The sequence below is a fragment of the Microcebus murinus genome, chromosome 8, assembly GCF_040939455.1.
Source record: "Microcebus murinus isolate Inina chromosome 8, M.murinus_Inina_mat1.0, whole genome shotgun sequence".
Classification (NCBI taxonomy): Eukaryota; Metazoa; Chordata; class Mammalia; order Primates; family Cheirogaleidae; genus Microcebus; species Microcebus murinus.
Window position 1 is genome coordinate 72,754,252 of NC_134111.1, and position 16,515 is coordinate 72,770,766.

Here is a 16,515-nt window from a genome sequence, read left to right on the forward strand (position 1 = left end):
TGGCTGTGGTGGCATGCGCCCATAGTCTCTGTTGCTTGGGAGGCTGAGGCAGGAGGATCACTTGAGCCCAGGAGTTTGAGGTTGCTGTGAGCTATGATGACACCACTGCACTCTAGCCAGGGAGACAAAGCCAGACCAGATCTCCAAAAACAAAACAAAACAAAACAAAACACTTAACTGTTTCTTTCCATTTCCTGCCCCCAAGCAAGCGGGGTTTTTATTGAAAGCAAATGTGAAAGTTCTCTCTCTCTCTCTCTCTCTCTCTCTCTCAGAAGTGGGCAGGGTTGAAAAGAACAGCTACATGGAAATGAAGGGGTCTGTGGTCTTATGAAGTCTCTAGAAATTTGGCTAGTAATTCCTAGAACTGGGTTCTCTCCCATTTAATACTTCATATAGTTGTTTCGGAACTGTGAATTTTAAATGATTAGTTTCGACTCATATAGATGGACCTTCTTAATATCATTATAAACTAATCCTCTTTTGTACACACTTCCTAATTTCCAGGTTCCCCCCCCCCTAATTTTAAGGTTTTCTAGTTGTTGTAATTTAAAAAACTTCTCTTTTTATCTCTACCTATTATTCCCCACTCACAAAACAAACAAACAAACAAAACTTAGTTAGGCAAGCTTACTCTTTGCGTAATTACTTCTTCAAAATAATACCTCTGTATAAAATAATTTCCCATTCTTATATTAATTTATTAACTTCTTCAGTCTGACTAAAGGAACAAAGTGCTACGGGGAGGAAGACTGTCCGAGGAGCCAGGCTGTGTCCTCACCACAGGCCTCCGTGAGAAGGGTGTGATGACGAGAAAAGGGGGCAGGAGATCCCGCAGAGGAACCTTGGCCTCTGCTCACACCTTACAGCGTCACCTGCAGCGCAGGGGATGAAAAGGCTAGCGTGATCTTCCCCCATTAAAATGTGTCATGTCAACTCCAAGGCAAAGACCGTATTTCCTACACTCGGATCAGTGTCTAACTTCCTAGATCCTCCCAAAACTTTTAAGAACAGTAAGTTTGCTTTTTTAAAAACACATGTTTCTCCTTTGACCATTCTCTCATATTTTATGTAACCTTTTTCATGTTAGAGTAACAAATTAAACATTTTCCCGAGTTCAGGGGGAATAAGTACAATCAATGCAGAAGAAAACATGTCTAGTTACATTAAACAACCCTTCCTACCGCCATCTCCACCACCAATCCCACCACCACCACATCCTACCCAAATGATCCATTTTTGTTTTGTTTTGTTTTGTTTTTAGCTAAGAAACATTAGCATCAAAGCAAGCATTTAAGGGAAAAAAAAAAAAATCTCTGCCATTAATCCCAGCCTCAGGATCCATATGATGAACAAATACTTTCCCACCAATGTGAAAAGTGTCAGTCTTTTCTAAGGAGAATTTAATAAATATTAGGGCAGATGAAATTGTTATATAAATAAAGTAATAGTTTTAGATTTTGCAAATAATCAGTAGTCAAAAGAATAATTGGAAGCAAATAAGAATATCTGTCATAATAAGCTGATGGCTGGTGGCAGGAAAAATGTCTAAAACACAGGACTATAAAACAGTGGCACTAAAGTCCCTATAATGTTGACCAATTAAAGTGAATGTTCTTAGCATTTTCTTTACCACTTTCAACTAAGAGTAAACTCATGCAGTCTGTTGTGGTAAGCTGGCATCAGCAAAAAAGTGAGAGCTCCGTTCCTTCGGCATCCTAATTATACCCGGCAGGGAAAGCAGAGCTGCGTGGCGGGCTGGTGCCGCTCACGCCAGCTTCCACGGCAGGCAGATGTGTGGTCTGAGGCCAGCACCTGGGCGGCACGGGCACTGTAATACGGACACCTCTGTGCCAACAGGTGAGGATTCCCGCTTTTGATGAGAGAAAGACTGAAATTATGTGCAGACTACATACTGGAAGAACATATACTCAAGCATGAGTACTCCCTATTAGAGCAATTGTGCTAATTGGAAAACAAAAGAGAATTAAAATGCCCCATTTTCTAAATTATACTCGCCTTCTGTAGTAAAAGTCAGCATAACGGTTCCATTTAATTGAATAATTAGATTGGTTCTTTAGGGATTTTCCATTGTGTGTTGGTTAGATTTAAAGAGATTTTCCAAAACTATACTTTGAAGTTACTATAATCTTTCTGCATGATCGCGTTTGTTCTCCGTAGGTCCAACCAACTGGCCTGCTTCACCTCCCCCCTCATTTCTTAGAACTGAGCAGTTCATGTACAGAGAAGTCAAACATGAAGTAGAGAAAGAACAGTAATAACAGCTACCACTCACTGATTGCAGATTCTGTGCCACACAGTTCTATAAGAACTTTACAGGGATTAAGTAGTTTAATCCTGGCAGTTCCTCAGGAAGGTGCTACTCGGGTCAAGAACAAACTGGAAACATGTAGCATCTCAGGGGAATCCTTTTAAATCGGAAATCATAAACACAGGGAGGGAGCTGTCAGTCTGAGAGGTTTCCAATGGACGATGACAACATCATTGTCCATCATAGACTAGGAGGATGTTTCTTAAGAGATGCAATAGCAAGAGAAATTATCTACAAAGTGAAATATATAGTTTCTGGTCAGACAATATACTGTAGTGAGTTGGGAAGAATGTCACTATCTACACGAAGAAGGTTAAGTGATATCGTTCTAGCATCTTCTAACAGGTAAGGCAAGTTTCAAAATATAGAATACCCTCAGGAGCGTCTCTAAAGTGAAACTGTCTTACAAATTATCAAAAAGGCTTTTTCCATTATACTGATACTTGTCTTTGGCTATAACCCCCTTTCTACCACAATATATATATCTGGGATTAAAAGATTCCCAAAGTTATCTGTCCTGTCTCCGTTACTCCCCAAATGTTCTACTTACTCCAGGCAGAGAGTTGTCTCTAGACAATTTCTAGCAAAAGAATTGCATAATTTCCTTTCTAGCCAATTGCTAAGAATTCTTCTTATATCATGTAGTGCTTTCTTCTGTGGTGTAAGTACTCTGAACAAAAACAGAGAAGTGCCTAATGCTTATAAGCTGGTCTTCCCTAGACAGGAAAATCAATCCAAACCCTCTTATAAAATTCTCCCATCTAAAGGGCAGATCAAGTCATCTTTTCTTCACTTTCTCATATCTTGACTAAATAATGTCAAATCTTTTAGCCTTTTCTTCACAGAACAAGTTTTTGAACTCCCACATAACCAAATTTTAGTTTTTTTTATCTCTGAATTTCTCATAACGTGTTCTCAATACCCTGTTAGTTAACTAGAATGAATCAAGTCTTATCTCTGTCCCAAGCAAGTGCCCTGAGGGTCTTGTCATTATTGCTGATGGATGGATTTATAAGCAATTTTGCTCCTAGGCTCAATTGACAGTTCGGGCATATACTTCTGGATGATTAAATTTTTAAGTCATAAACTTCACAATTATTTCAACCAAGACAGAGAATGTCCTGCCAGATGAATAGAGTTCTCTTTCCTAACTAGTTCTCCGTATACTCAGATTATAGTCTTCTGGAATTTTCTTCATATTAAATTTAATTGGGCATTTTCACAACTGTTTATGCAAAACTAGAAAGACCATGGACTTTCAGCTTTATCCTTTTTTCTTTTTCGAAACAGGTCCAGTAGAAGGGGAAAAAACTATTGGTAGCATCTACTAAAGCCAAACATGTACACACTGTATAAAAACAGAAATGAGTGCTTATGCCCTCAACAGGCATGTTCATAGCAGTTTTAGTTATAAAATTCTGAAACTAGAAATAATCCAAGTATTTATCAGTAATAGAATGGATAAATTGTGGTATACTTACATAACAGACCAGTGGTGGTGGGGGGGGAACTATTACTATATGCACAAACATGGATAAATATCACACATATATTGTTGAGTGAAAGAAGTCAGACATGAATGACTAAAAACTGTATGATTTCATTTAGGTGAAAGTCAAGAATAGGAAAAACTAAGAAAAATATAATAATAGTAAAAACCTGCAATGACAGTGTCAGCATAATGGTTACCTCTGCGATTTATTGTGTGGAAGGGGGTGTGAAGTAGCCTTCTGGGACGTTGAAAATATTCTCTGTATTGACTTGAGTGTTGGTTAAAAGGATATGTGCATGTCTAAAAGACTACTGAGCTGTATAATAATATCTATGCATCTCACTGTATGTAAACTACACCATATCTCAATATAAAAATTTTTTAAATGGGCCCACCAGTCAACTTTTATCTGTTCCCAAATGATGACACCTCTCTTTATGTGATTTTCCAAAATAACAGAATATATCATTCTGTACAGATAACTATTCATTCCTTTCTACTCTTGACCTCTGCACACTGAAGCCTGTTAATTCATCCTACTTCTATTTTAGTTTGACATTTTCTCCACCACAATGAAACTTTGATCTAGTCAACAAATTCATTTCTAATAATTTCTGTAACGAGAGTCATGAAAGGTTTATTTAAAAGCCTCTTTCATAGCTTCTGTTATTGATTTTTCAATATGACAATCAGGGATCACAGTAGTGAAATATTTAAGTAGCTTTAATAATAACAGAAACAATAATGATGATAATAGTAATACTAGGTGTTAGCATTCATGTAAAACTTACTATGAGCCACATATTGACCTAAATGCTATACATATATTTCATGTTATTTAATTTTCACAGTAATCCTGGAGGCAGGTATTTTTATGCTATTTTATGATGGGAAAACAAGTTCTGTGGGTAGAGGTAATTTGTTTAAGGTGCATAGCTTGTAAGTAGCAAAACTGGGCTACTTAAGCTTATCTGATTTTAAAGCCCATGCCCTTAAACATATGTTCTCTTGCCTTCTGTGGGCAAGATTATATAGGAAAAGTGAACAAATCTCTAGAGCAGAGGAGACAGACCGTAAGTAAAACATCAGGTGGTTATAAATACTATAAGCAACAATAAAGCAATGCATAAAAAGGAACGCTGGGTGACTCAGGGGCGACTCCCTAGGGAGGCAGCATTGGGACTGAGGCCTGAAAGAAGTGAGGCCCAGCTACAAGGAAGAGCATTCTAGACAATGGAAACTATAAGCAAAAAGGCCTTGAGGCAAGAATATACATGGTACCTTTGGAAAACAGCAAGAAAGTCAGCATGTTAGAGCTGTAGCTACTAGCCACATGTGGCTACTTGCATTTACATTGAAATTAATTAAAACAAGAGAATAAAAGGAAACAAACAACTCAGTTCCTCAGTCACATTAGCCACATTTCAAGTGCTCCATTGTATTACTTGTGCAATAACATACTGGACAGCACAGACACGGGGCATTTCCCTTATCACAGCAAGTACTGCCGGACAGCCCTGTGTTAGAGATCAATGGCAACTGAGAGAGCCAGGCCAGAGTGTGCAGGGCCTTTGCATTCTACCGTCAGGGTAATTAATGGAAGGCCCTTATGACAAACTGTAGTCACACAATCGGGGCTAGCCAAAAAGATAGCAGGGCTTGGAAACTTCTACTATTACTAAAGAGATGGGAAAATATTTATATTTTTACATACTGAGCAAGAAAAATTTAGCTTGTAGTATCTAACAATATTACATCAGAGTATCACAAATAGCAACATTATCATAAAACCACCAGAAGTCAGGATTGGCACTTCTATCCTCCAAAAAAATGGTTAATTTACATTCAACTGATGACTGCCTTCTTCTTCAAAGGTGCTTATCATACATAAAAGGCATTATGTTTAAAATAATCTGCCTTGGGTTAAAGGAGTAAAAAAATTGTATCAGTTTGTCCAATATTTATGGAGTATCTATAATAATTGAGCCTATTGATTTACAAAGCTTTTTAATAAGGAGTCCTCTATCCATTGATTAAGGGTTGATGACTGTTATGGGTAGAATGTAAACAAATAAAAAGTTAAAAGTCCTAATAAGTTCCTCATCATTTATTTGCTGAAATTTCTGTGGGCTGATATATGACAGATATGTCTATAAATGGACATGAAGACGGCAATAAAGAAAGAGAAGTTGTAAATATGCTCCAACGAGATATCAACTGCAAAATAAAACCCAAACGCTCCTTGCCCAGTCAACAAAGCACAACTATAATATGGACACATGTTGTTTCTCTGCCTTCAAAATCAAAAATTTTGAAAACAAAAGGACCTAATAGTACCATGACAAAACTCGACTAAGAAAGATAAAGCAGCTCTTCTTAAAGCTCCCAGTGTTCAAAATAGATTTTGAAGGCTTCAATGAAAACCAGCTGGGAGCCATGTGTAAAATATAATGGTTCTTGCCTGCAGGGAAGGAAGTGAGATCTTGAATGATTAAGTTTAGGAAAGTATATAATTCACTGTATCATTATGGGGTGAACTGGATTACTTATAATAAGCCAAGACTTTGTGGTCCTTTTTTATAGAGAAAATGAGAAATTATTAAGGAGGTGACTGTATAAGTTGGTTGATCCAGTGTGGTAAATGGTTTCCCAGGTGGCCACATCTGCCTCTCGATGACAAGCCTCACCCAGTGCTTCAGGTCTGAAGGGGGAAGGCACATCTTAGGAGACGAAAACAAACAAGATGACTTTTGTCTACGTTAATTCTGGGTTAATATCAGAATTACTTTGTCTTGTTTAATTTCATCTCATCTATGAGAACAGAATATATAATTGTTGATTCAAAAAAGGAAAGCATTCTTCCACTGCAAGTTCCAAGAAAAATATATTTAACAACAATAAGAACAATGAGTCTTTATAACTCATTAGAATTTGTTAAATAGATCAAATGAACACATGCTGTCCATTTTACAAACACATTATATATAAAATCTTACATAATTGAAGTTTCAACAACCTACCTTTACCCCTTAATATTCCCTTTTTCTCAAAATCAGTATTAGACACTATTAATTTGGGTTCAAAAATTTAGTGAGGAGAACTCAGCATTAATGATTAATAACTAATGTAAATATTAATATAACTATCTTATATCAATCTCACCTTTTGAACTGTGAGCTACAGATTGGCATACCATATGCCTGGCACACAGTGAGTGCACAGTATTTCTTTGTTCTGTGGTACTGAATTAATTCCATATTTTTGATTCTTTACTTTCAGATCATTTATTATTCTTGTTCAGCACAACTAGTTATTATTTTTCTTGCTGTTACTCCTTTTTAGCAAAACTATGTTTAAAAAATAAAGAAGCAGTCACTAATTATAGGAATTTACATCTAGTGTGTATCAGAGAACAGGGATATAATTTTTTTTTTGTTAACATCTCTATGCTTAAAAAAATTCTAGAATATTACATAACCTATAAAATGCCATTGTACATAAGTTGTAAGCAGAAGTTCTGGGGTCACAAAGTTCTAGTTTCAAATCTAGTTACTATCCCAAAACCACAACTGCTTACTAGCCTTGTGACTCTGAGCAAGTTACTTTCTCTCTCTGAACCAAACCACAATGTTTGTTAATCTGTAAAATCGTCCTTGTAGTGTTAGGAGGATTAAGTTTGGAAAGTTATGCTACGTACTTAGCAGAGTTCTTGTCATAAGTAAGGTTTCAATAAGGAGTAGCTATCATTACAAACTGTGAGGAGGATTTAGGAACCAGTAGCACAATGCCTCACAGTTTTCTACAACATGCTTATTATAAAAGCAACAAATTCAGAAATCTGTCCTTTTCACCCCAAAGATCTACACATCTACAAAGGGGCATGTCTACCAATAATTTTTCTTATTTCTTTCATTCAAATACTATATATATCTCTGTTCTTAACATGGCATCTAGCACATGGAAGTTGCCTCGGAAACATTTGTCACATGGAATCGAACCTTAAAGTTATAGCCCTGTCAAGATGGTACCTTCTATACACACGTCTGACATCCTTTTAGGAAGACATTCTTTATCAGTGGTTCTCAAAGTGTGGTCCATGCAAGAGGCCCATGACATCAAAACTATTTTCATATCAAAACTAAGACATTGTTTACTATTTTGACCATGCTGAAATTTACACTGGTGGGATAACTGCTGGCCTTTAGCCATAAAAAGCAATGGCACCAAATTGTACTAGTAGTTGTTTTCTTCCCCGTACTTAGAGTAAAAATGATGCCACTTGCAATTTAAGAGTATTTTTGATGCAGTGGTAAAATTTTATTAATTGTATTGAATCTTAACCCTTGAGTATACCTTTTTTAAATATTCTGTGTGAGGAAATGGGAAGTGTGCATAAAGCACTTCTATAGCATACTGAAATAAGATGACTGCCTTGAGAAAGAACACTTGTCTGACTGAGTCGTAAGCTGAGCTGGCCACTTCTGTCATGAAATGTTATTTTTATTTGAAAGAACAACAAACTATGGTTATTCATATTTGGATATTTGGCAGACATTCGCTTAAAAATAAAGTGAGCCTGACACTTCAAGAAAAATATTTTACAGTACTTGTTGCCAATGATAAAATCTGACCTTTCAAGCAAAAATTAGAATTTTAGAAAACTTGTAGTGGCCACCACAAGTTTAATAGTTTCCAATACTTAAAGACTTTTTTTTTATTGAAACCTTAAAATCTGTACCCCCATAATATGCCGAAATAAAAAAAAAAGACTTTTTTTAATGATACTGATGGTGATTTAACAAATGTTTTTGTTTTTGTTTTAAAATATGTCAGACATATTAATAAAATGTGCCAACATCTGTAAGATCTGCATAAGTCAGTAAGCCAATATTTTCCAAATGACCAATGCATGATGTTATAATGTTATGAATAAGTAAAAGATCCATTAAAAGTGTAAGGCAGATCAATGGATTATAAGGTAACAAAGTATGTAAGTATGAGAAGTTCATCAATATGGTCTCAGCTTCAATTCCACTTTGCAACTAATCTTTAAGAAACTATACTATCAAAGAAGAATATCACAGTTATCTGGAAAGCATATTTAAATATTCCTTCCTTTTCTAATTACATGTCTGAGGCTTTTCTTCATTGACTTCAACTAAAACCACATATTGTATTAGATGAAATGCCAAAGCAGTTATGAGAATGCAGTTGTCTTTCGTTAAGTCAGACTTTAAAATATTTACAAAAATATATAAACCATTGGTACTTTTCCATTATTTTTTTGTTTGGGGAATATCATTATTTTCATAAAAATTATAATATTTCCATATATGCCTATATAGTCAGCCCTCCATATCTGTGGGTTCCATAGATTCAACTGAAAATATTTGGGGGGGGGAGGATGATGTATCTGTACTGAACATGTCCAGGTTTTTTGTCCTTGTCACTATTCCCTAAATGATACAATATAACAACTATTTACATAGTATTTACATTGTATCAGGTATTATAAGTAATCTAGAGATAATTTAAAGTATATGTGAGGATACATGTGGGTCATATGCAAATATAACACCATTTTATATAGGGGACTTGAGCACCCATGAATTTTGGTATTTGGGAGGAGTCCTGGAATCAATGCTCCATGGATACCAAGGGGTAACTATATATTATCCATAATTATTTTTAAATTAGTAAGCATTTCGAAAATTCCTCAGAATTAATTTCTAATATGGTAGTATTGATAGATATAACACATTATTGGGGTCCTCAATAGTAACAGTGAAGAAGGGTTCGAAGACCAAAAAATTTGAAAACTTTGAACTACATGAATCACACTCAACACATAGCCCTGCCTTTCCTCAATAATCCGGCACTCTATGATAAAATTCAAAAAGGACCCTACAGCTAAAAAAAACCCTACTTGAGTCAAATCACCTAGGAAGGCCTTAGAGAATGAGGTAAGAAAAATTACACATGCATTATGATTTGTCTCTTGACTTTATCACACAAACATATTTTCACAGGCAAAACATATTCTCCAAGATACACAACTCAGCACTATTTCTAACTTCAAATGATGTTACTTGAGTTGGCTCTTATGGTTGTAATTTCACATCCTAACATTATAAGACTTATTAAAAACCATGGTTTAGTTTTGTTGCTTTTTTTGGATTATACAGTATCCTAAGGTCAAAACTCAGGAAATCTGTTATTAAAAAAAAAAGTATCCATGAAGTGATGACAAATTGCAGACTACAGGTGTTAGATTACATTTTGACTCCAGGCAGGTTTAATATAAGTTGGTTCCTTTTTACAATTGCTCTTAGCACATACAGCTATAGAAAGGGGGTTTTAAAAAAAGAGAGAGAGAGAATAAGAAAAAAAAAAAAGAGTGGTGCTCAATAAAAGAAGACCATGTCAAGAGAAATCAATACAAACAAGCAAAATGGTAGGAAGTCTGACATGGAAATATGTGTTCAATTTCATCCAGCCTTAGTCTGTGTGTGTATATATATATATATATATATATATAGTAACCAAGACACTATTGGAACACTGTGTATGGTTTTCAATGCAGTTTAATAATTGTTTCTCAAAATAAACACTTTGGTCAAAGATAAAAGCACGAAAACACGGTGACACAATAAGCTGTTAAACTTTGTTGTTGGAGGAAGCATGATTCTTAAAATAGCCTTTGGCTTATATCATTTCCTCTTTGGTAATAAAATGAGAACAACTATACCAACAATTTTGATATAGTTTGGGGAGGAAAGGTGTTGCAGTCATTAGTCTCATTATTGGGAATGGCAATAATCTATAAGCACCGAAGAGGTGACTGAGGGGGCTGCTTCTTCAATACAAGGAGATGAGTAGACAGATAGTAAATCAAGCAGGATTCAAGATGAGTAACTATATCTTAATCAAATAGACACCAATACAGCATAGAAAACAATCCTCTCCAGTTAGAATGTAAGAGAGGTAAAGCATAAATACGTATTGAACCCAATGGCAATTATACCTTTCCTTTCATCAGCATCATTTGATAAATAGGTTTATTTGATCATTTAGGGCCTAATATAACCAAAACCATTCTACAAACATGGCAGACAGAATCCATTTAAAAAAAACCTCAAGAAGAACAGACTATTTAGGAGGTATTAGGCCATTCTTATGCCTGGGAGAAACTATCCCCAGCTCAACCACCCCAATCTCACTCCCTGGCATCTATAAGCATTTTCTCCCTGTCCCCACACACCTCCACCACCCTTCCTAATGTTTTTTCAAAACATAAAGCTTAGCCTAAAAATTCACAAAAAAGGCCTATCATTCAAAGAACAGATTCAAGGCACAGGTAATATTTCATTGTCTTTAAAGACCTTATATTTGTCTTATAATGAGTAAAGAGTAACATGGAAATGATCACGGTTGACAATTACCTCTAAATATCTGATTTTTAAATGTATGAATTGTTTCATTGCTATAATTGAGAAAAGTGTGGCTTTTGCACTAGCATGAATGAAAAAAGAATCTCTTAGGTTCAGTTAAAAATAATCAGGGTAACTACATGAAAAGAGTGAAAGGTTAGGATGACTTGGGTACCAAGAGTTAAAAGAACCAACTTGGTCAATAGCCAGGGAAGATGTGCAAAGGGTTCAGGTTAAGAATGATCCATTGGAATTCTTAAACAGTTAATCTAGTTGGTTAAATAATTCTCAAGTGAAGTAAAAATGTAACCCAAATGAAAACAATTTTATAACGCCAGTGATCCATGATTTGTGAACTCTGAAATTTGATTTTTTAGAACAGATTCAAGGTAAGCTCAAAAGAAGAGAATACAGAGACTATTTCAGATAAATAAATTTTATCCAATAAGTTTAACCAGAGCAATGTTTTGATACCTTTTAAGTGAAAACAGTTTAAGATAAATGGAAGAAGAGACATCACATAGTCAGCCAGGAATTGCCCATGAAGACTTAAATGATTTGTAAAGTCAAGCACCAAAGAGTCAGAAATCAAACCACTTCCAAATCCCTTTACAGTATTTATAAATCCAGTGACAAAAATATAATCTGAAAACATCTATTTGGAAAAGAGTGATTTAGAAAAAGGATAACATGAAGGAGAAAGAGTATCTATGTATACTTTCAGCCATAGGATCTTAATAAATTATGTGAGCTTCATTGAAATAAAGTATTACTATGGCTGACTTACACATAGATTATATAATGTGACTTCATGCTCATATGTCACATTTCTATAATTATTTAAATCTTATAATTAGGATATTTTCAAAGCTCTTTGCCATCTTTTGTACTTCTTGTTTCTTAAAAACAACAAAAAGTAACAGCAAACTAATCTCACAATGGCAGTGGGTACTGTTGTATTTATTATTCAGAGGAAGAAATTAATACACAAAATTTAAGGTCTGACCCCAAAATCACAGATCTCTGAGTCTAACATGTAATAAATACACCCTTACTTCTGTTTAACCACTTAATGGAAAGAAATATAAAAGTGCCTTCTCTTTCAATTGAAATTTTGAGCACAAATTTTAGTGTGAATAAATATCATCCAATTAAAATCTCGTAGTAACACTAAAAATGACACAGGCTAATATTCAACGATTTCAAGTTTAGAGTTAGAAGTGAAGACAATGAAAAAGGAAGAATTAGAATAGAAGTTCTAGAATTAGAAGTTCCTCCCCCAAATGTCAATTTTGAGCCAGTTATAAAGGGGTTTTTACTTTTCTATCTTTCCATACCATTTTTAAAAAGAGAGACCCTTCCCAACAAAACTCAGCCAAAAACCAGTTGAAGATTAAAAATTCCCATAATTGTGATGGCACTAGTGATATCACAATTATGTTGTTTTCCAGCTTCTTAAAGAAGAGGGTTTCAATTATTTAAGGAGAAAGAGCATTTGGATTAGATTCTTCGCTTAGGAGAAAGAGAAGAAGGAAGGTAGTCCATGTGTTTGAGGCCTCACATGAGGCTATTTAGAATCCCAGGAAAGGCCACATTTTCAGTATAATTTTTACAGTTGGGGTACTCAGAACAATCTGACAGTTATGGTTAGTGAAAATATTAGATGTTCACCAATAAAATACTACCTCAGCATATTTTTTGCTTTCTGAATGTAACCACTTAATAACAGGACTTGAGAAAACTGCACTGTGTGAATCAAACACATAAAAGTACAAATATTCCTTTTATAGAAAGCAAAGCTTAAGCAGTGCATTATAATCAACCACTCTGGTAAAAGACAAAATATCTAGCATTACCATACCACTGACATATTACAGCTTATTATACTCTAAAGTCCAAACTGGGTAAACAAAGTCAAATGATCAAAGAAGGGTTTTAGCCCCAGACCATGAGGCAGAGGCCACTGATCTCTAGGGAGTGGCAGCAAAGATTCCTTGTGGCTTAGCGTTTAAGAGGTGTCAAAAGAGAGCTTATCAAACACAGCCTTTAGTTTTCAACTTCATTTAATTTCATCAGAGACTGGCTTCCTTGATACTATTTTCTTTCAAGAGAAAAAGAATATGGAAAAATTAAATGATGTGAGGTAAAACTTCCCAAAGGTTAACCGTCTCTTAATTCTAGAGTATTCTTTTCAATTCTAAACCACTTTTCATTCATTATGAGGATATTGGTTTTACATTCTCCACATTAATGATCTTATTAACTAAAGCCAGGTATGGGGAGACTTTTGATTTTGAACTTTGTGGTAGGTATGCTGGGTTAGAGGGGGAGAGCTGACAGGGCCAAGCACTCTTATTTAGACCATGGCTTCCTCAAGAAAATGGGTCTCTTTCTCCCAGGGTGCCAAGGATGGTCACGGGGAAGAGAAATCTTAGTTCCTAAGTCGCTGGGGCAAAGTAACTAGACTGGCGACTCCGTTTTCCATGAGAAAGATCTCAGTGTCCAAGCTTCAGATGATCATTCTATTCCCATGAGGCCAGTCGTTCAGCATTCTTATCACCCAGATTCATGAGACAAGTCCAATTGTGTCTCCGCTTGGCTTTTCTAAGCTTATTTGCTTACCCTGTATAGGTCGTCCTCAGAAACTAGAACTGTCAAGTTATTATACTTTCAAATGTGAATATGCTTCAGGGTGGATTTAATTTAATAGCTGAGAACTCAGTGCAAAACAAACATACTTACAAATGACATTAGCAGGGAATTAATCATTAACGCTCTCGAGATTGGTGCTCCAAGACCAACCTCCCAGGTTGCTTGAGGCAAGATCTGAGAGTTCTCACTGACTCCTTCCCTTCCTCTGGAACTCCACTTCTAGTCAATGCCACATGTTGCTGATTATTCCTTTTAAACAGTTCTTGGATTAATTTTCCCCTCTCCATTTGTACTCCCATTGCTATAATTCGGACCCTTCTAATCTCTTGCCTGAATTACTCTGACTTCCTCCCAACAGGCCTCCCTGCCACAGCCAACAGAGCATCTTGCCAGAGGAACTCCGTGGTCTCAGGTGGGTCACAGGCTCCGGTGTGTCCAAGAAGGCTCCATAACCGGACTGCATCTTGTGCCCCTGCCCTGTCCTTGCATCATACTTGCTCCTCGGCCCCTGCCTTGCAGGCTGTGCTCTGACAACTCTGAAGCTGCAACCCACCCCCACACATGCTCTTTTGCCCTCTCCTGGAAAGGTATGATGAGGATTCTGTAAGTTGCGTGAGCAGCACTACTCCCTGGAAGCCTTCTGGCTCCTCCAACCCACCAGGTTTGGGGCATGTGTGCCCTGTTTGTGCTTTTCTTTCTCTGTACTTACACGCTGTATTATAGTCATCTGCTCTCATATCTGCCTCTCCAATGATCCGTGAGCTCCTTAAGGGTAGATTCTATGTTATATTTATCTCTACATACTCCAAACTCAGCACTGTGTCAAAGCATTGCACTTTGAATGGTTTAGTTCTGTACTAGCAATGGCTGTATTACACAGAACAAAAGTCTTAAAATTTAGAACACATCTAATAGCTCTAAGGCAAAAGGGGAGGGGGGCAAGTCCACATAAGTACTCATTAAAAAATACACTTATTATTGGAAAGATCTGAATTATAATAGCATATAGTAATTTATTACATGCACACATACACTTTGCTTCGGTTAATAATACCATATGGTGACTCACGAAGTTCTTTAATTCCCGCCAAATTATCTGATTGAAAATTACTGACCCTCAAGAGACATATATTTAGGGTGTTCCTATTCTCAGGAATAAAAACTGATATATTCATCAGTCTGTTTCTCTCTCTTCCTCCTCAATCTGCAGAAATATTTCTATTATCATCAGAATTTAAAAAGCCTGCAGACCCACATCCTAGGGATGTGGCGAGCACTGTGGTGGTGGGGGGGGATTACCTCTAACCCTTTTTAGGGAGAGGCAAAGATATACAATGTAACCAAAATGTCTTAAAAAAAACCTGTTACCGGGAGGTGGGCAGGTGGGAGGGGGGAGGAGGGGAAGGGTGTATACTTACATAATGGGTGCGTGTGCACCACCTGGGGGTTGGACACGCTTGAAGCTCTGGCATGGTGGCGTGGGGGAGGGGTGGCAGGGGCAATATATGTAACCCTAAAAATATCTGTACCCCCATAATATGAGGAAATAAAAAGAAAAATTATTTAAAGATATAAAAATAAAAAATAAAAAGCCTGCAGCAGACAGCTTCTATGACAAGCAGAGTTGCTGAAGGTAAAACAACAAAACAACAAATAAAAATGAGAGAATCTATATAAGATAAAGAAAGGGCACCTTTAAAAAAAAAACCCAGAATTTATAAAAGCTAGAAGTAGTTGCTTAAAAATGAAATACATGTATCACAATAAAATCCTGAGATGGTAAAGGCTCTCAACTGAGTGAAATTCAAAAGAATGTTACCTATCTACAAAATGTTATGGAAAACACTGAATGTCTTGTCCAAAACAAATATTAAATGCAAAAATGATTGTCTTTGGAGCAGAATGAATGAAGTAAACCTATGTGAAGAACCAAGGAAGAAAGAAAAGTAATAAAATTAATTCAGAGTATAATTTTGCCCCTACTTTGATTCAACCTCTATACTTCCAACATCACACATTCCAAAATGAGCAAAGCAACTGGTTTAAAGTTAGAGCCACACACTGTCTTTACTGCTTCTTGCTTGCCTTTGTAGTTATTTAGATTTCATCAACATTTTTTTCTAAAAATATTCAACTAAAACTAAAAAAATCATGCCAATTAAGTACAGAAAATCTAGAAACTTAGTATAAGCCATCTCATTTATACTCAGAGAGATCAAAAAGCATTTTGGCATTAAAGAACATTTTTGTTTTAAGGCACAGTGCTGTTAAGGTGTTATGTTATACCATTACTGAAAGTATAGGTTTTAGCTTTGTCAGGGTCTCTGTTGGAATTATAATTCCAGACTGAGCACAGAATTCTATCAAAACTCCATTATCATGTTAAAACACTTGATCACGTGTGCCTTCAAGATTCCCAACTTTCTATTTCTGAGAGAACATATTTAATGAGATAGAGCTGGTAAAGGGAATATTTGTGAAAAGTGCCACCAAAAAGATACTTTGGCAGACACAGAAAAGGCAAAATTTACCACATATACTGGAGCGATAGGTATTAAATAATCATCTCTGAATAAACTCTACAAATCAGTATGATCCTTTTGGTTTAAGCC

At 36.0% G+C, this 16,515-nt stretch overlaps 1 protein-coding gene across 2 annotated transcripts in view; it reads right to left on the minus strand.

The window, feature by feature from the left end:
* The window catches only part of SATB2 (SATB homeobox 2), a 182,293-nt gene that overhangs the window by 4,242 nt on the left and 161,536 nt on the right, over positions 1-16,515 (minus strand). The window lies entirely within an intron of this gene.